Here is a 21726-nt window from a genome sequence, read left to right on the forward strand (position 1 = left end):
ATTAAGTCTCTCTGCAATAAACCTCCATTGTTCTCTCTTCCAACCTGGCCAAAGCGCTCCTCTGCACGTTTGATTCAACCTTCCTTCATTTTCCTGGAGGGGTCCCACCAACCACGCTACCCGCCGTTAATCCGCCTTGTTTTTGATGAAGACAAAGCTGATTGCTCACCAAAGACCCTCGTTTCCCTTCAGGGGTGGCGGGGAGTCAATTAAAAAACTTAAAATAGGCAAACTTTGAAAAAGTTACCGCGTTGATTGCCGAGGCTTTTTCTGTTGTTTTCCCGAAGAGTTTCCCGGGCGGTGTAATCACCTCGCTAATATGCACAGCCTTTTATCCAGACAGTGGCATTAATCAAGTGTTGCTAGCAGGATGATTGGGACAACAAGTGGTGCGTGTCCCCGAGAGATGCCTGTCGTCCAAACAGCCATTAAGTGTTTGGACACTACAGCTCCATTACAAGTCTGACTCACGCCGCTGCGACGTTGTTGTCAATCGCACGGAAACTGTCAAGAGGGAGATATATGGAGAGGGGGGGGGAAATGGATCAAAATTGCCTCCTGAAAAACATGGCAGATTAAACATGTCTGTGGGAAAATTGGCCGGTGAGGGAAACAAACAACGGGCTGCCATTCGTCAGAACGAGCAGGCAGCGCGTTCACATCTCCATAAATCATGTCGACGATTGACTCCGACCGAGGTCTCCCGTGAAAAGGCTCCACCAGACTCAAACACTGACGTCTGGATGGATGAACCAGGGGAGCGGCCTCAGAATCAGCCTTTACCACAACAATAACGCTGGGTTCATGTTTGACAAGACTTAAGTGTATCATCTCATGCACCCCCAGACCCTCACCCTCACCCTAACCCTAACCCTAACCCCTAACCCCTAACCCTAATCCTAACCCTGAAAAACTATCCGACCGGAACTCTCCAATAACTAAAGTTCCTTTGGTGAATAATGTAAACTTAATACACCGGTATGTTTTAGCGCTTTCATACCGCAAACCCTAACCCTAACCCAAACCCTAACCCTAACCCTAACCCTAACCCAAACCCTAACCCTAACCCAAACCCTAACCTCTAACCCCAACCCTAACCCTAACCCTAACCCTAACCCTAACCCTAACCCCAACCCTATCCCTAACCCTAACCCTAACCTCTAACCTCTAACCCTAACACTTACTGACAGATATAAGTAAGAACTTTACACTACTTTATACAGTATTTCTGACTGACGTCTGGATGGATGAACCAGGGGAGCGGCCTCAGAATCAGCCTTTACCACGACAATAACGCTAGGTTCGTGTTTGACCAGACTTAAGTATATCATCTCATGCACCCCCAGACCCCCACCCTAACCATAACCCCAACCATAACCCTAACCCCAACCCTAACCCTAACCCTAACCCTAACCCTAACCCCAAACCTAACCCTAACCCTAACCCTAACCCCAACTCTAAACCTAACCCCTAACCCTAACTCTAAAAAAACGTCCGACCGGAACTCTCTAATAACTAAAGTTCCTTTGGTGAATAATGTAAACTCACTACACCGGTATGTTTTAGCACTTTCATACCGCTAACCCTAACCCTAACCCTAACCCTAAACCTAACCCAAACCCTAACCCTAACCCCTAACCCTAACCCTAAAAAAACATCCAACCGGAACTCTCTAATAACTAAAGTTCCTTTGGTGAATAATGTAAACTCACTACAGCGATATGTTTAGCGCTTTCATGGCGAATTTACTGACAGATATAAGTAAGAACTTTATACTACTTCATACAGTATTTCTGACTGACGTCTGGATGGATGAACCAGGGAAGCGGCCTCAGAATCAGCCTTTACCACGACAATAACGCTAAGTTCGTGTTTGACAAGACTTACAGTAAGTATATCATCTCCTGCACCCCCAGACCCCCACCCTAACCCTAACCCCAAACCTAACCCTAACCCTAACCCCAACTCTAAACCTAACCCCTAACCCTAACCCTAAAAAACCGTCCGACCGGAACTCTCTAATAACTAAAGTTCCTTTGGTGAATAATGTAAACTCACTACACAGGTATGTTTTAGCACTTTCATACCGCTAACCCTAACCCTAACCCTAACCCTAACCCTAACCCTAACCCTAACCCTAACCTCTAACCCTAACCCTTACTGACAGATATAAGTAAGAACTTTACACTACTTTATACAGTATTTCTGACAGACGTCTGGATGGATGAACCAGGGGAGCGGCCTCAGAATCAGTCTTTACCACGACAATAACGCTGGGTTCATGTTTGACCAGACTTAAGTGTATCATCTCATGCACCCCCAGATCCCCATGCTGCTGAGCCCTCACGGCTCAGATTGCCGTGTTCATGTCGCCTCCGCCAGATGTCGATTCCAGCGTCCCAACAGATGACAAAACTTTTGCCAGCAGCCCAGGAGACTAATCCACAATCCGACTCTCGGCAGGCTTAGCTTTTCAATTGCTGGCTTTGTTCACGCCAGTGTTTCTTAACCATAGGGCCACTAGCGCGCCCTGGAGGGCCGCTAAAAAATATCGGCTTCTCAGTTGTAATCAACGTTCCCTACTGTTTTAATGACATTCAGACTTTACTTCGATCAATAACAGAGCAGCATCTCCTCATCCAGAAACAACAACAAGGCTGGAAATGTGTCCCGTGAAAAACCGTCCGACCGGAACTCTCTAATAACTAAACTTCCTTTGGTGAATAATGTAAACTCACTACACAGGTATGTTTTAGTGCTTTCATGGCGAGTTTACTGACAGATATAAGTAAGAACTTTACACTACTTTATACAGTATTTCTGACAGACGTCTGGATGGATGAACCAGGTTAGCGGCCTCGGAATAAGCCTTTACCACGACAATAACGCTAGGTTCGTGTTTGACAAGACTTAAGTATATCATCTCATGCACCCCAAGACCCCCACCCTAACCCTAACCCCAAACCTAACCCTAACCCTAACCCTAACCCCAACTCTAAACCTAACCCCTAACCCTAACCCTAAAAAACCGTCCGACCGGAACTCTCTACTAACTAAAGTTCCTTTGGTGAATAATGTAAACCCACTACACCGGTATGTTTTAGCGCTTTCATACTGCTAACCCGAACCCTAACCCTAACCCTAACCCTAACCCTAACCCTAACCCCAACCCTAAACCTAACCCTAACCCTAAACCTAACCCTAACCCTAACCCTAGCCCTAACCTCTAACCCTAACCCTTACTGACATACATAAGTAAATTACCACGACAATAACGCTGGGTTCATGTTTGACCAGACTTAAGTGTATCATCTCATGCACCCCCCGACCCCCATGCTGCGAAGCCCTCACGGCTCAGATTGCCGTGTTCACGTCGCCTCCGCCAGATGTCGATTCCAGCGTCCCAACAGATGACAAAACTTTTGCCAGCAGCCCAGGAGACTAATCCACAATCCGACTCTCGGCAGGCTTAGCTTTTCAATTGCTGGCTTTGTTCACGCCAGTGTTTCTTAACCATAGGGCCACTAGCGCCCCCTGGAGGGCCACTAAAAAATATCGACTTCTCAGTTGTAATCAACGTTCCCTACTGTTTTAATGACATTCAGACTTTACTTCGATCAATAACAGAGCAGCATCTCCTCATCCAGAAACCACAACAAGGCTGGAAATGTGTCCCGTGAAAAACCGTCCGACCGGAACTCTCTAATTACTACACTTCCTTTGGTAAGTAATGTAAACTCACTACACCGGTATGTTTTAGTGCTTTCATGGCGAGTTTACTGACGGATATAAGTAAGAACTTTACACTACTTTATACAGTATTTCTGACTGACGTCTGGATGGATGAACCAGGTTAGCGGCCTCGGAATAAGCCTTTACCACGACAATAACGCTAGGTTCGTGTTTGACAAGACTTAAGTATATCATCTCATGCACCCCAAGACCCCCACCCTAACCCTAACCCCAAACCTAACCCTAACCCTAACCCTAACCCCAACTCTAACCCTAACCCCTAACCCTAAAAAAACCGTCCGACCGGAACTCTCTACTAACTAAAGTTCCTTTGGTGAATAATGTAAACCCACTACACCGGTATGTTTTAGCGCTTTCATACTGCTAACCCGAACCCTAACCCTAACCTTAACCCTAACCCTAACCCTAACCCCAACCCTAAACCTAACCCTAACCCTTACCCTAACCCTAACCCTAACCCTAACCCTAACCCTAACCTCTAACCCTAACCCTTACTGACATACATAAGTAAATTACCACGACAATAACGCTGGGTTCATGTTTGACCAGACTTAAGTGTATCATCTCATGCACCCCCAGACCCCCATGCTGCCAAGCCCTCACGGCTCAGATTGCCGTGTTCATGTCGCCTCCGCCAGATGTCGATTCCAGCGTCCCAACAGATGACAAAACTTTTGCCAGCAGCCCAGGAGACTAATCCACAATCCGACTTTCGGCAGGTTTAGCTTTTCAATTGCTGGCTTTGTTCACGCCAGTGTTTCTTAACCATAGGGCCACTAGCGCCCCCTGGAGGGCCGCTAAAAAATATCGATTTCTCAGTTGTAATCAACGTTCCCTACTGTTTTAATGACATTCAGACTTTACTTCGATCAATAACAGAGCAGCATCTCCTCATCCAGAAACAACAACAATGTGTACCGTGAAAAACGATCCGACCGGAACTTTCCAATAACTAAACTTCCTTCGGTGAATAATGTAAACTCACTACACCAGTATGTTTTAGTGCTTTCATGGCGAGTTTACTGACAGATATAAGTAAGATACAGTATTTCTGACTGACGTCTGGATGGATGAACCAGGGTAGCGGCCTCAGAATCAGCCTTTACCACGAAAATAACGCTAGGTTCGTGTTTGACAAGACTTAAGTATATCATCTAATGCACCCCCAGACCCCCACCCTAACCCTAACCCCAAACGTAACCTTAACCTTAACCTTAACCCTAACCCTAAAAAAACATCCAACCGGAACTCTCTAATAACTAAAGTTCCTTTGGTGAATAATGTAATCTCACTACACCGGTTTAGCGCTTTCATACCGCTAACCCTAACCCTAACCCTAACATTAACCCTAACCCCAAACCTATCCCTAACCCTAACCAACTCTTTTTCTTTATGCCTAATCCTAACCCTAATCCTAATCCTAACCCTAATCCTAACCCTAACCCCAACCCCAACCTCAACCCTAACCCTAACCCTAACCCTAACCCTAACACTAACCCTAACCCTAACCCTAACCCTAACCTTAACCCTAACTCTAACCCTAACCCTAACCTCTCACCCTAACCTCTAACCCTAACCCTTACTGACAGATATAAGTAAGAACTTTACACTACTTTATACAGTATTTCTGACTGACGTCTGGATGGATGAACCAGGGTAGCGGCCTCAGAATCAGCCTTTACCACGACAATAACGCTAGGTTCGTGTTTGACAAGACTTAAGTATATCATCTCATGCACCCCCAGACCCCACCCTAACCCTAACCCCAAACCTAACCCAAACCCTAGCCCTAACCCTAACCCTAACCCTAACTCCTAACCCTAACCCTAAAAAAACATCCAACCGGAACTCTCTAATAACTAAAGTTCCTTTGGTGAATAATGTAAACTCACTACACCGGTATGTTTTAGCGCTTTCATACCGCTAACCCTAACCCTAACCCTAACATTAACCCTAACCCTAGCCCTAACCCTAACCAACTCTTTTTCTTTTCAACTAATTCTAATCCTAATCCTAACCCTAACCCTAACCCTAACCCTAACCCCAACCCCAACCCCAACCCTAACCCTAACCCCAACCCTAACCCTAACCCTAACCCTAACCCTAACCCTAACCCTAACCCTAACCTCTCACCCTAGCCTCTAACCCTAACCCTTACTGACAGATATAAGTAAGGACTTTACACTACTTTACTGACGTCTGGATGGATGAACCAGGGTAGCGGCCTCAGAATCAGCCTTTACCATGACAATAACGCTAGGTTCATGTTTGACAAGACTTAAGTATATCATCTCATGCACCCCCAGACCCCCACCCTAACCCTAACCCCAAACCTAACCCTAACCCTAGCCCTAACCCTAACCCTAACCCTAACCCTAAAAAAACATCCAACCGGAACTCTCTAATAACTAAAGTTCCTTTGGTGAATAATGTAAACTCACTACACTGGTATGTTTTAGCGCTTTCATACCGCTAACCCTAACCCTAATCCTAACATTAACCCTAACCCTAGCCCTAACCCTAACCAACTCTTTTTCTTTATACCGAATCCTAATCCTAACCCTAACCCTAACCCTAACCCTAACCCTAACCCCAACCCCAACCCTAACCCTAACCCTAACCCTAACCCTAACCCTAGCCCTAACCAACTCTTTTTCTTTATGCCTAATCCTAACCTTAATCCTAACCCTAACCCTAACCCTAACCCTAACCCTATCCTAATCCTAACCCTGATCCTAATCCTAACCCTAACCCTAACCCTAACCCAGACCCTAACCCTATCCTAATCCTAACCCTAATCCTAATCCTAATCCTAACCCTAACCCTAACCCTAACCCCAACCCCAACCCCAACCCTAACCCTAACCCTAACCTCTCACCCTAACCTCTAACCTCTAACCCTAACCCTTACTGACAGATATAAGTAAGAACTTTACACCACTTTATACAGTATTTCTGACTGACGTCTGGATGGATGAACCAGGGGAGCGGCCTCAGAATCAGCCTTTACCACGACAATAACGCTGGGTTCATGTTTGACCAGACTTAAGTGTATCATCTCATGCACCCCCCGACCCCCATGCTGCGAAGCCCTCACGGCTCAGATTGCCGTGTTCATGTCGCCTCCGCCAGATGTCGATTCCAGCGTCCCAACAGATGACAAAACTTTTGCCAGCAGCCCAGGAGACTAATCCACAATCCGACTCTCGGCAGGCTTAGCTTTTCAATTGCTGGCTTTGTTCACGCCAGTGTTTCTTAACCATAGGGCCACTAGCGCGCCCTGGAGGGCCGCTAAAAAATATCGGCTTCTCAGTTGTAATCAACGTTCCCTACTGTTTTAATGACATTCAGACTTTACTTCGATCAATAACAGAGCAGCATCTCCTCATCCAGAAACAACAACAAGGCTGGAAATGTGTCCCGTGAAAAACCGTCCGACCGGAACTCTCTAATAACTAAACTTCCTTTGGTGAATAATGTAAACTCACTACACCGGTATGTTTTAGTGCTTTCATGGCGAGTTTACTGACGGATATAAGTAAGAACTTTACACTACTTTATACAGTATTTCTGACAGACGTCTGGATGGATGAACCAGGTTAGCGGCCTCGGAATAAGCCTTTACCACGACAATAACGCTAGGTTCGTGTTTGACAAGACTTAAGTATATCATCTCATGCACCCCAAGACCCCCACCCTAACCCTAACCCCAAACCTAACCCTAACCCTAACCCTAACCCCAACTCTAAACCTAACCCCTAACCCTAACCATAAAAAACCGTCCGACCGGAACTCTCTACTAACTAAAGTTCCTTTGGTGAATAATGTAAACCCACTACACCGGTATGTTTTAGCGCTTTCATACTGCTAACCCGAACCCTAACCCTAACCCTAACCCTAACCCTAACCCTAACCCTAACCCTAACCCCAACCCTAAACCTAACCCTAACCCTAACCCTAACCCTAACCCTAACCCTAACCCTAACCCTAACCTCTAACCCTAACCCTAACCCTTACTGACATACATAAGTAAATTACCACGACAATAACGCTGGGTTCATGTTTGACCAGACTTAAGTGTATCATCTCATGCACCCCCCGACCCCATGCTGCCAAGCCCTCACGGCTCAGATTGCCGTGTTCATGTCGCCTCCGCCAGATGTCGATTCCAGCATCCCAACAGATGACAAAACTTTTGCCAGCAGCCCAGGAGACTAATCCACAATCCGACTCTCGGCAGGCTTAGCTTTTCAATTGCTGGCTTTGTTCACGCCAGTGTTTCTTAACCATAGGGCCACTAGCGCCCCCTGGAGGGCCACTAAAAAATATCGACTTCTCAGTTGTAATCAACGTTCCCTACTGTTTTAATGACATTCAGACTTTACTTCGATCAATAACAGAGCAGCATCTCCTCATCCAGAAACAACAACAAGGCCGGAAATGTGTACCGTGAAAAACGATCCGACCGGAACTTTCTAATAACTAAACTTCCTTCGGTGAATAATGTAAACTCACTATACCAGTATGTTTTAGTGCTTTCATGGCGAGTTTACTGACAGATATAAGTAAGATACAGTATTTCTGACTGACGTCTGGATGGATGAACCAGGGTAGCGGCCTCAGAATCAGCCTTTACCACGAAAATGACGCTAGGTTCGTGTTTGACAAGACTTAAGTATATCATCTAATGCACCCCCAGACCCCCACCCTAACCCTAACCCCAAACGTAACCTTAACCTTAACCTTAACCCTAACCCTAAAAAACCATCCAACCGGAACTCTCTAATAACTAAAGTTCCTTTGGTGAATAATGTAATCTCACTACACCGGTTTAGCGCTTTCATACCGCTAACCCTAACCCTAACCCTAACCCTAACCCTAACCCTAACATTAACCCTAACCCCAAACCTATCCCTAACCCTAACCAACTCTTTTTCTTTATGCCTAATCTTAACCCTAATCCTAATCCTAACCCTAACCCTAACCCTAACCTTAACCCTAACTCTAACCCTAACCCTAACCTCTCACCCTAACTTCTAACCCTAACCCTTACTGACAGATATAAGTAAGAACTTTACACTACTTCATACAGTATTTCTGACTGACGGATGGATGAACCAGGGTAGCGGCCTCAGAATCAACCTTTACCACGACAATAACGCTAGGTTCGTGTTTGACAAGACTTAAGTATATCATCTCATGCACCCCCAGACCCCACCCTAACCCTAACCCCAAACCTAACCCTAACCCTAGCCCTAACCCTAACCCTAACCCTAACCCTAACTCCTAACCCTAACCCTAAAAAAACATCCAACCGGAACTCTCTAATAACTAAAGTTCCTTTGGTGAATAATGTAAACTCACTACACCAGTATGTTTTAGCGCTTTCATACCGCTAACCCTAACCCTAACCCTAACATTAACCCTAACCCTAGCCCTAACCCTAACCAACTCTTTTTCTTTTTACCTAATTCTAATCCTAATCCTAACCCTAACCCTAACCCTAACCCTAACCCCAACCCCAACCCCAACCCCAACCCTAACCCTAACCCTAACCCTAACCCTAACCCTAACCTTAACCCTAACCCTAACCCTAACCTCTCACCCTAGCCTCTAACCCTAACCCTTACTGACAGATATAAGTAAGAACTTTACACTACTTTATACAGTATTTCTGACTGACGTCTGGATGGATGAACCAGGGTAGCGGCCTCAGAATCAGCCTTTACCACGACAATAACGCTAGGTTCATGTTTGACAAGACTTAAGTATATCATCTCATGCACCCCCAGACCCCCACCCTAACCCTAACCCCAAACCTAACCCTAACCCTAGCCCTAACCCTAACCCTAACCCTAACCCTAACTCCTAACCCTAACCCTGAAAAAACATCCAACCGGAACTCTCTAATAATTAAAGTTCCTTTGGTGAATAATGTAAACTCACTACACTGGTATATTTTAGCGCTTTCATACCGCTAACCCTAACCCTAATCCTAACAATAACCCTAACCCTAGCCCTAACCCTAACCAACTCTTTTCCTTTATACCTAATCCTAATCCTAACCCTAACCCTAACCCTAACCCTAACCCTAACCCCAACCCTAACCCTAACCCTAACCCTAACCCTAGCCCTAGCCCTAACCAACTCTTTTTCTTTATGCCTAATCCTAACCTTAATCCTAACCCTAACCCTAACCCTAACCCTAACCCTAACCCTAACCCTATCCCTATCCTAATCCTAACCCTGATCCTAATCCTAACCCTAACCCTAACCCCGACCCTAACCCAATCCTAATCCTAACCCTAATCCTAATCCTAATCCTAACCCTAACCCTAACCCTAACCCCAACCCCAACCCCAACCCTAACCCTAACCCTAACCTCTCACCCTAACCTCTCACCCTAACCTCTAACCTCTAACCCTAACCCTTACTGACAGATATAAGTAAGAACTTTACACTACTTTATACAGTATTTCTGACTGACGTCTGGATGAATGAACCAGGGGAGCGGCCTCAGAATCAGCCTTTACCACGACAATAACGCTAGGTTCGTGTTTGACAAGACTTAAGTGTATCATCTCATGCACCCCCAGACCCCCATGCTGCCAAGCCCTCACGGCTCAGATTGCCGTGTTCATGTCGCCTCCGCCAGATGTCGATTCCAGCGTCCCAACAGATGACAAAACTTTTGCCAGCAGCCCAGGAGACTAATCGACAATCCGACTCTCGGCAGGCTTAGTTTTTCAATTGCTGGCTTTGTTCACGCCAGTGTTTCTTAACCATAGGACCACCAGCGCCCCCTGGAGGGCCGTTAAAAAAATATCGATTTCTCAGTTGTAATCAACGTTCCCTACTGTTTTAATGACATTCAGACTTTACTTCAATCAATAACAGAGCAGCATCTCCTCATCCAGAAACAACAACAAGGCCGGAAATGTGTACCGTGAAAAACCGTCCGACCGGAACTCTCTAATAGCTAAACTTCCTTCGGTGAATAATGTAAACTGACTAGACCAGTATGTTTTAGTGCTTTCATGGCAAGTTTACTGACATATATAAGTAAGAACTTTACACTACTTTATACAGTATTTCTGACTGACGTCTGGATGGATGAACCAGGGGAGCGGCCTCAGAATCAGCCTTTACCACGACAATAACGCTAGGTTCGTGTTTGACAAGACTTAAGTATATCATCTAATGCACCCCCAGACCCCCACCCTAACCATAACCCCAAACCTAACCCTAACCCTAGCCCTAACCCTAACCCCTAACCCTAACCCTAAAAAACCATCCAACTGGAACTCTCTAATAACTAAAGTTCCTTTGGTGAATAATGTAAACTCCCTACACCGGTATGTTTTAGCACTTTCATACCGCCAACCCTAACCCTAACCCTAACCCTAACCCAAACCCTAACCCTAACCCCACCGGTATGTTTTAGCACTTTCATACCGCCAACCCTAACCCTAACCCTAACCCTAACCCCAAACCTAACCCTAACATTAACCCTAACCCTAACCCTAGCCCTAACCCTAACCAACTCTTTTCTTTATGCCTAATCCGAACCCAAACCCTAACCCTAACCCTAACCCTAACCAACTCTTTTTCTTTATGCCTAATCCTAACCCTAATCCTAACCCTAACCCTAACCCTACCCTAATCCTAACCCTAACATTAATCCTAATCCTAACCCCAACCTCAACTTTAACCCCAACCCTAACCCTAACTCTATCCTAACCCTAACCCTAACCCTAACCCTAACCCCAACCCCAACCCTAACCCTAACCCTAACCCTAGCCCTAACCCTAACCCTAACCCTAACCCTAATCCTAACCTCTCACCCTAACCTCTAACCCTAACCCTTACTGACATATATAAGTAAGAACTTTACACTACTTTATACAGTATTTCTGACTGACGTCTGGATGGATGAACCAGGGGAGCGGCCTCAGAATCAGCCTTTACCACGACAATAACGCTAGGTTCGTGTTTGACAAGACTTAAGTAAATCATCCCTAACCCTAACCCTAACCCTAACCCTAACCCTAACCCTAACCCTAACCCTAACCCTAATCCTAATCCTAACCCTAACCCTAACCCTAACCCTAACCCTAACCCTAACCCCAACCCCAACCCTAACCCTAACCCTAACCCTAGCCCTAACCCTAACCCTAACCCTAACCCTAACCCTAATCCTAACCTCTCACCCTAACCTCTAACCCTAACCCTTACTGACATATATAAGTAAGAACTTTACACTACTTTATACAGTATTTCTGACTGACGTCTGGATGGATGAACCAGGGGAGCGGCCTCAGAATCAGCCTTTACCACGACAATAACGCTAGGTTCGTGTTTGACAAGACTTAAGTAAATCATCTAATGCACCCCCAGACCCCCACCCTAACCATAACCCCAAACCTAACCCTAACCCTAGCCCTAACCCTAACCCCTAACCCTAACCCTAAAAAACCATCCAACTGGAACTCTCTAATAACTAAAGTTCCTTTGGTGAATAATGTAAACTCCCTACACCGGTATGTTTTAGCACTTTCATACCGCCAACCCTAACCCTAACCCTAACCCTAACCCTAACCCTAACCCAAACCCTAACCCTAACCCCACCGGTATGTTTTAGCACTTTCATACCGCCAACCCTAACCCTAACCCTAACCCTAACCCCAAACCTAACCCTAACATTAACCCTAACCCTAACCCTAGCCCTAACCCTAACCAACTCTTTTCTTTATGCCTAATCCTAACCCAAACCCTAACCCTAACCCTAACCCTAACCAACTCTTTTTCTTTATGCCTAATCCTAACCCTAACCCTACCCTAATCCTAACCCTAACATTAATCCTAATCCTAACCCCAACCTCAACTTTAACCCCAACCCTAACCCTAACTCTATCCTAATCCTAACCCTAATCCTAATCCTAACCCTAACCCTAACCCTAACCCTAACCCTAACCCTAACCCTAACCCTAACCCCAACCCCAACCCTAACCCTAACCCTAACCCTAGCCCTAACCCTAACCCTAATCCTAACCTCTCACCCTAACCTCTAACCCTAACCCTTACTGACATATATAAGTAAGAACTTTACACTACTTTATACAGTATTTCTGACTGACGTCTGGATGGATGAACCAGGGGAGCGGCCTCAGGATCAGCCTTTACCATGACAATAATGCTAGGTTCGTGTTTGACAAGACTTAAGTATATCATCTCATGCACATCTAATTTACAATATTAACTACGAACAATAAAACACTGAATATTAACAACATTTGAACACCGCTCCTCTTTTACGTGGGATTTACAATATTAACTACGGACAATAAAACACTGAATATTGACAACATATGAACATTGTTCCTCTTTTACATGGGATTTACAATATTAACTAAGAACAATAAAACACTGAATATTAACAACATATGAACATTGTTCCTCTTTTACGTGGAATTTACAATATTAACTACGAACAATAAAACACTGAATATTAACAACATATGAACATTGTTCCTCTTTTACGTGGGATTTACAATATTAACTACGGACAATAAAACACTGAATATTAACAACATTTGAACATCGCTCCTCTGTTACGTGGGATTTACAATATTAACTACGAACAATAAAACCCTGAATATTAACAATATATGAACATCGCTCCTCTTTTACGTGGGATTTACAATATTAACTATGAACAATAAAACACTGAATATTAACAACATTTGAACATCGCTTCTCTTTTACGTGGGATTTACAATATTAACTACAAACAATAAAACACTGAATATTACCAACATATGAATATTGCTCCTCTTTTACGTGGGATTTAAAATATTAACTACGAACAATAAAACACTGAATATTAACAATATATGAACACCGCTCCTCTTTTATGTGGGATTTACAATATTTACTACGAACAATAAAACACTGACTATTAACAAGATATGAACATCGCTCCTCTTTTACGTGGGATTCACAATATTAACTACGAACAATAAAACACTGAATATTAACAAGGGATGAACATCGCTCCTCTTTTACGTGGTATTCACAATATTAACAACGAACAATAAAACACTGAATATTAACAACATATGAACATCGCTCCTCTAGTGTGTGTGTGACAATCATTGGTAATTTAACTTTCACTTTTACGTGGGATTTACAATATTAACTACGAACAATAAAACACTGAATATTAACAACATATGAACATCACTCCTCTTTTACCTGGGATTTACAATATTAACTACGAACAATAAAACACTGAATATTAACAAGATATGAACATCGCTCCTCTTTTACGTGGGATTCACAATATTAACTACGAACAATACAACACTGAATATTAACAAGATATGAACATCACTCCTCTTTTACGTGGGATTTACAATATTAATTACGAACAATAAAACACTGAATATTAACAATATATGAACATCGCTCTTCTTTTACGTGGGATTTACAAAATAACTACGAACAATAAAACACTGAATATTAACAACATATGAACACCGCTCCTCTAGTGTGTGTGCGACAATCATTGGTACTTTAACTTTAACTTTTACGTGGGATTTACAATATTAACTACGAATGATAAAACACTGAATATTAACAACAAATGAACATCGCTCCTCTTTTACGTGGGATTTACAATATTAACTAGGAACACTAAAACACTGAATATTAACAACATATGAACATCGCTCCTCTTTTACGAGGGATTTACAAAATAACTACGAACAATAAAACACTGAATATTAACAACATATGAACATTGCTCCTCTCGTGTGTGTGTGACAATCATTGGTACTTTAACTTTAACTTTTACGTGGGATTTACAATATTAACTACGAATGATAAAACACTGAATATTAACAACATATGAACATCGCTCCTCTTTTACGTGGGATTTACAATATTAACTACGAACAATAAAACACTGAATATTAACAACATATGAAAATCGCTCCTCTTTTATGTGGGATTTACAATATTAAGTACGAACAATAAAACACTGAATATTGATAACATATGAACATTGCTCCTCTTTTACTTCTCAGGCTGAGCAAAACACAACAAAAATGTAACAAAAATGTAGATGCAGGTGTCCACATCATTAACCCCTGCGAGACGGTGACTTGGTCAAATCAATGCCTGTGTGGTTGTGTCTGATCATTGACGTCACTCTGAAAGCTCCTCTGCCCGTCAGTCAGTACGATTGCTTTCTTGCAGCCAAGAATAAAACGGGCAGGTTACAGCCAGTTGCAGCAGCAGCTCCATGAAAAGAAAGCATCCACTGCTTGCACACGCGGGCCTCGGAGGAATTTCTTTCCGCTTGATCCAAACAAGGACCTTGCAAATCTCAGGGGGCATTATTTAGAAAAAAAAAGAAGGAGTGACTTGTTGAACTCGAGGCATCAAAACTCGCCAAATGTCGCTTTATTTTGCTCCGACTGGAGTTGCAACACGAGCCCCGCGGTAAGCCGATCCATCACTCCAGTCTGTGAGACAGTGTTTTGTTCCTGGCCGCCATGACGACATGCGTGGTACCCCGCCCGGGTGTCCCGTGTCAGAGTCCATCAAAGGCGGGAGGAAACGTGGCTGCGGGCTGCAGCGTAAGCCGTCAGGTGTACAAATGTTAACTGACCGACGCCATGTTGTTTTGCGGCCGACAAGGTCCTTGATGTTCTGGCGAGGTCCTGGCGGCGCCTCGTAAAGCAGCCCGCAGCTATTCAATTAAGGATTTACTGGCCTATTGATTTTCTCCGCGTGCCAAGTGTCTCACGTCTGGGAAACGACCAGGAGACGTTTATCGGACGAGGTGATGATGACTTTGGTCTTTCACGCGAGGGGGGGTGTGGGGGGGGGGGGGGTGGGGGGGGGAGCTGCGGCGACGGGGTTATTGATGGCCGGCGAAAAAGAGGCGATATTAACCCGCGCAGTGGAGTCTCTCAATGGCGTGCGTTTGTTTACTTCTGCTAATCCATCACTGGTAGGAGGAGCAATTGTCATCATCACCAACACAATCATGTTCGTGACCTTTGATTTTGAGGATTATTTTCATTTCTTTCTAAATAAACTTGGCCATTGTCATTAATAACCAGACTTGAATATTAACAACATATGAACATCACTCCTCTTTTACGTGGGATTTACAAAATAACTACGAACAATAAAACACTGAATATTAAGAACATATGAACATCTCAGACCGAGCAAAACACAACAAAAATGTAACAAAAATGTAACAAAAATGTAGATACAGGCGTCCACATCATTAACCCCTGCGAGACTGTGACTTGGTGGTTGCCAGTGTGGTTGTGTCTAATAATTGAAGTCACTCTGAAAGAGACTTTTGTTGATTTTTGTAGTTTTTTTTGTTTCTATTGTAAATGAAGGCTGGCAGTTATCATGACTAATTGGTGGAATGAGGCAATCACATGAATTATACAATACTTTTTTTGATTTTTGGAGTTATTTTGTTTCTATTGTAAATGAAAGGTGGCAGTTATCATGAATAATTTGTGGGATGAGGCAGTCACATTAATTATACAAAACTTTTGTTGATTTTAGGAGTTATTTTGTTTCTATTGTAAATGAAGGGTGGCAGTTATCATAACTAATTGGTGGGATGAGGCAGTCACATGAATTATACAAGATTTTTTTAAATTTTTTTAGTTATTTTGTTTCTATTGTAAATGAAAGGTGGCGGTTATCATGAATAATTGGTGGGATGAGGAAGTCACATGAATTATACAATACATTTTTTAATTTTTGGAGTTATTTTGTTTCTATTGTAAATGAAGGGTGGCAGTTATCATAACTAATTGGTGGGATGAGGCAGTCACATGAATTATACAAGATTTTTTTAAATTTTTTTAGTTATTTTGTTTCTATTGTAAATGAAAGGTGGCGGTTATCATGAATAATTGGTGGGATGAGGAAGTCACATGAATTATACAATACGTTTTTTAAATTTTTGGAGTTATTTTGTTTCTATTGTAAATGAAGGGTGGCAGTTATAACTAATTGGTGGGATGAGGCAGTCACATGAATTATACAATACTTTTTTTTTTGAGTTATTTTGTTTCTATTGTAAATGAAAGGTGGCGGTTATCATGAATAATTGGTGGGATGAGGAAGTCACATGAATTATACAAGACTTTTTTTTATTTTTGGAGTTATTTTGTTTCTATTGTAAATGAAAGGTGGCAGTTGTCATGAATAATTGGTGGGATGAGGCAGTCACATTAATTATACAATACTTTTTTGTTTTTTTGGAGTTGTTTTGTTTCTATTGTAAATGAAAGGTGGCGGTTATCATGAATAATTGGTGGGATGAGGCAGTCACATGAATAATAAAATATTTTATTTTCATTTTTGGAGTTATTTTGTTTCTATTGTAAATGAAAGGTGGCGGTTATCATGAATAATTGGTGGGATGAGGCAGTCACATGAATTATACAATACTTTTTTTTAATTTTTGGAGTTATTTTGTTTCTATTGTAAATGAAAGGTGGCGGTTATCATGACTAATTGGTGAGATGAGGCAATCACATGAATTATACAATACTTTTTTTGATTTTTGGAGTTATTTTGTTTCTATTGTAAATGAAAGGTGGCGGTTATCATGAATAACTGGTGGGATGAGGCAGTCACATGAATTATACAAGACTTTTTTAGATTTTTGGAGTTATTTTGTTTCTATTGTAAATGAAAGGTGGCGGTTATCATGAATACATGGTGGGATGAGGCAGTCACATGAATTTTACAAGACTTTTTTTTAGATTTTTGGAGTTATTTTGTTTCTATTGTAAATGAAAGGTGGCGGTTATCATGAATAATTAGTGGGATGAGGAAGTCACATGAATTATACAAGACTTTTTTAGATTTTTGGAGTTATTTTGTTTCTATTGTAAATGAAAGGTGGCGGTTATCATGAATAATTGGTGGGATGAGCCAGTCACATGAATTATACAAGACTCTGTCCGTGCACGTCAGCTGTGGACTTTGACCGAGTGGATTGTTTTTAGGTTGTTTTATTGATTTCTGCCGTGAAAAGTTGTACTTATCATGAATAACTGGCGGGTGGAGTGGTTGCATTATTTATGGAACACGGTCATCACGCAGCAAAACATGAGCTTGTTAGATTAACATGCTGCTTGATAAACGATGGTAGGAGTTTATACAAGGCTATGGGTTTGGTTGCTGTGTACATTGTCTTTGTGTATTATTCAGAGTTGTTTTTTTTTGGTTGTATTATGAGAGGTGGCGGTTATTAATATCTGGAGCAATCACCTTATCTATCCGACACAGTCACATTAATTACACACGGCAGCATGCCACATGTCTGCCACCATATGTCTTTGAGTTACTGTGTACGTTGACTTTGTCGATCATTTAGAGTTTTTATCTTTAATTCTGTCGTGAAAGGTGGTTGCAATCAATAACAACTAGCGGGAGGAGTGAGAGCAATAACTATGCAAGGCACCAGGTGTGTCTGAGGTACTTTATTCATTGACTTTGCAAATCATTAGGAGTTGGTTGTTTAGTACTATAATGAAAGGTGGTGGTTATCATTATTAACTGGCGGTTGGAGTGAGCGCAACAATCATACGAGGCAGCATGCCATATGTCTTGTCTGCCAACATATGTGTTTGAGTTACTGTGTACGTTGACTTTGTCGATCATTTAGAGTTTTTATCTTTAATTCTGTTGTGAAAGATGGTTGCAATCAATAACAACTAGCGAGAGGAGTGAGAGCAATAACTATGACGCGTGTCCGATGCCATGTGTGTCTGAGGTACTGTGTACATTGACTTTGGAAATCATTTGGAGTTGGTTGTTTATTACTATTATGAAAGGTGGTGGTCATCATTATTAACTGGCGGTGGAAGTGAGCGCAACAATCATACGAGGCAGCATGCGGCGTATCTTGTCTGCCACCATATGTCTTTGAGTGTACGTTGACTTTGTTGATCATTTAGTATTGTTATCTTTAATTTTGTTATGAAAGGTGATTGCAATCAATAACAACTGGCGGGAGGCGTGAGAGCAATAACTTTGCAACGACGCCAGGTGTGTCTGAGGTATTGTGTACACTGACTTTGCAAATCATTTGGAGTTGGTATGTTTATTACTAATATGAAAGGTGGTTGCAATCAATAACAACTAGCGGGAGTAGTCAGAGCAACAATCATACAAGGCAGCATGCTGCGTGTCTTGTCTGCCACCATATGTCTTTGAGTTACTGTGTACGTTGACTTTGTCGATCATTTAGAGTTGTTATCTTTAATTCTGTTATGAAAGGTGGTGGCAATTCATAACAACTGGCGGGTTGGAGTGAGAACAATAACTATGCAAGGCGCCAGGTGTATCTGAGGTACTGTGTACATTGACTTTGCAAATCATTTGGAGTTGGTTGCTTATTACTATTATGAAAGGTCTTTATTAACTGGCGGTAGAAGTGAGCGCAATAATCATACGAGGCAGCATGTCTTGTCTGCCACCATATGTCTTTGAGTTACTGTGTATGTTAACTTTGGAGATCATTAAGAGTTGTCATCTTTAATTCTGTTATGAAAGGTGGTTGCATACAATAACAACTGGCGGGAGGAGTGAGAGCAATAACTATGCAAGGCACCATGTCGCGTCTGAGATGTACTGTTTACATTGACTTTGAAATCATTTGGAGTTAGTTGTTTATTACTATGATGAAAGGTGGTGGTTATCATTATTAACTGGCTGTGGGAGTGAGTGCAACAATCATACAAGGCAGCATGCCGCATGTCTTGTCTGCAACCATATGTCTTTGTGTTACTGTGTACGTTGACTTTGTCGATTATTTAGAGTTTTTATCTGTTATTTTGTTATGAAAGGTGGTTGCAATCAATAACAACTGGCGGCAGGAGTGAGAGCAACAATCATACGAGGCAGCATGTCTTGTCTGCCACCATATGTCCTTGAATTACTGTGTACGTTGACTTTGTCGATCATTTAGAGTTTTTATCTGTTATTTTGTTATGAAAGGTGGTTGCAATCAATAACAACTGGCGTGAGGAGTGAGCGCAACAATCATACGAGGCAGCATGTCTTGTCTGCCACCATATGTCTTTGAGTTACTGTGTACGTTGACTTGGAGATCATTTGGAGTTTTTATCTTTAATTCTGTTATGAAAGGTGGTTGCAATCAATAACAACTGGCGGGAGGAGTGAGCGCAACAATCATACGAGGCAGCATGTCTTGTCTGCCACCATATGTCCTTGAATTACTGTGTACGTTGACTTTGTCGATCATTTAGAGTTTTTATCTTTTATTTTGTTATGAAAGGTGGTTGCAATCAATAACAACTGGCGGCAGGAGTGAGAGCAACAACCATACAAGGCAGCATGTCTTGTCTGCCACCATATGTACTTGAGTTACTGTGTACGTTGACTTGGAGATCATTTGGAGTTATGTTTAATTCCATCATTAAAGGTGGTGGTCATCGTTAATAACTGGCGGAACGAGTATTGCAATTGTACCATGTCCACTTTGTATTTCTTCATTTTGCAGTAAAAAAGTTGAAAAAGAGTCATATTAGTCAAGTCTTCACTACTTTTGCTTCCGCCTGATGACTTCAAGATGCGCGCCGGGCGCCGGGCGTCGTGGAGCTCGGCAGCCGTCCGAGGCAACTGAGCCCCTTCCACCTCCACTTCGTAAACAAAAACGCCAACATCGGCCCCGGAGCCGCACGTCGCCCGGCGGGGTGTTTGACATTCAGCGCGGCGCTGTGGGACGTGGAAGTGCTGACGGCGCACTACGGAGGAAGGGCGCGGGGGGGTCATGACAGAGAAGCCGACAATGACATCTTTATCCCCGCGGGACTTGGCGTTTCGCCAGGCGGGGTGAGAAATAGAAATCCCCGTTGCTGCGCTGCCGCCGTGGTCAAGGACTTACCCGCTGACCCCCGTAAAGTCACCCGTTCCCCCCCGAATCATCATCAACATGTTGGACGTTACCTTCAAGGCGGGGCGGAAGAAGTCCTCTTCGGACAAAAAAAAGCCGCGTCCTCGTCCTCGTCGCCGCGTCCAGCTGACCGACACCAGACCTCCTCTCGCCGGCTCGCCTCGGCTCGCTCTAACCGCCTTCCCGGTGCTCTCTCCCGGTCTTCCGACTCCCTCCCTCCCTCCCTCCGCGCAAATTCCCTCCTCCCTCCCTTGCTGCGCCGCCTCGTCAACGTTCAGACGCGCCAATCGCGGCCCCAAAATCACTTGCACTTCCCTTCCATCAAGTCATGAACAAACATGAGCACTGCGGATGAATATGTTTGATGAATAAGTGAATGTTTACCACTTGGCTAATGAATCATTCATTGTCCAGAAGCCCTTCAACAAATTGAATCATTAAAAATCAACAAAGCCCCCAATCAGAATGATTTGATGTGTTTATGGAAGTCTTATTAAAACCACACCATGAGTCAGATGCAGTGGGGAAGAGAATTCAAATGGCTCCATTCCTGGGTGGATCTCGCGCGAGAGGAAGAGAGGGTGAAACATGAAAACTGTTTTTTTTTATTGTTAAAAACCCAACCCGACGTTCAAAAATTGTTAACTTTTTTCTCACAATATTGCGTTTTTTGGGGGAAAAAACAAATTTTTCCCCATCATATTTGACTATAGTCATATAAAATGGTACACTATTTCTTCAAAAATAATGTTTTTCTTAAATATTTCTTAAAAAAAATTTTTTTTTCTCAAAATATTGCATTTTTCGGGGGGAAAAAACAACTTTTTTTTTCATCATATCTGACTTGAATCTTGTGAAATGGTACATTTTTCTTTAAAAAAAAAATGTTTTTCTTAAAAAACATTTAGTTAGTTTTTTCTCACAATATTGTGTTTTTATATATAAAAAAAAGAGACTCTTCAAAAATAATGTTTTTCTTAAATATTTCTTAAAATCTTT

At 42.7% G+C, this 21726-nt stretch overlaps 1 protein-coding gene across 1 annotated transcript in view; it reads right to left on the bottom strand.

Moving 5' to 3' along the window:
• LOC133609385 (cadherin-20-like) overlaps positions 1 to 20897 on the bottom strand; it is a 222932-nt gene extending 202035 nt beyond the window's left edge. Inside the window, exon 1 of the mRNA XM_061964931.1 lies at positions 20781 to 20897. The gene's annotated coding sequence lies outside the window, so the exon portion shown is untranslated. The remainder of the gene's footprint in view (positions 1 to 20780) is intronic.
• Positions 20898 to 21726: the final 829 nt, after the last annotated feature.

Source organism: Nerophis lumbriciformis, linkage group LG07 (assembly GCF_033978685.3).
Source record: "Nerophis lumbriciformis linkage group LG07, RoL_Nlum_v2.1, whole genome shotgun sequence".
Lineage (NCBI taxonomy): Eukaryota > Metazoa > Chordata > Actinopteri > Syngnathiformes > Syngnathidae > Nerophis > Nerophis lumbriciformis.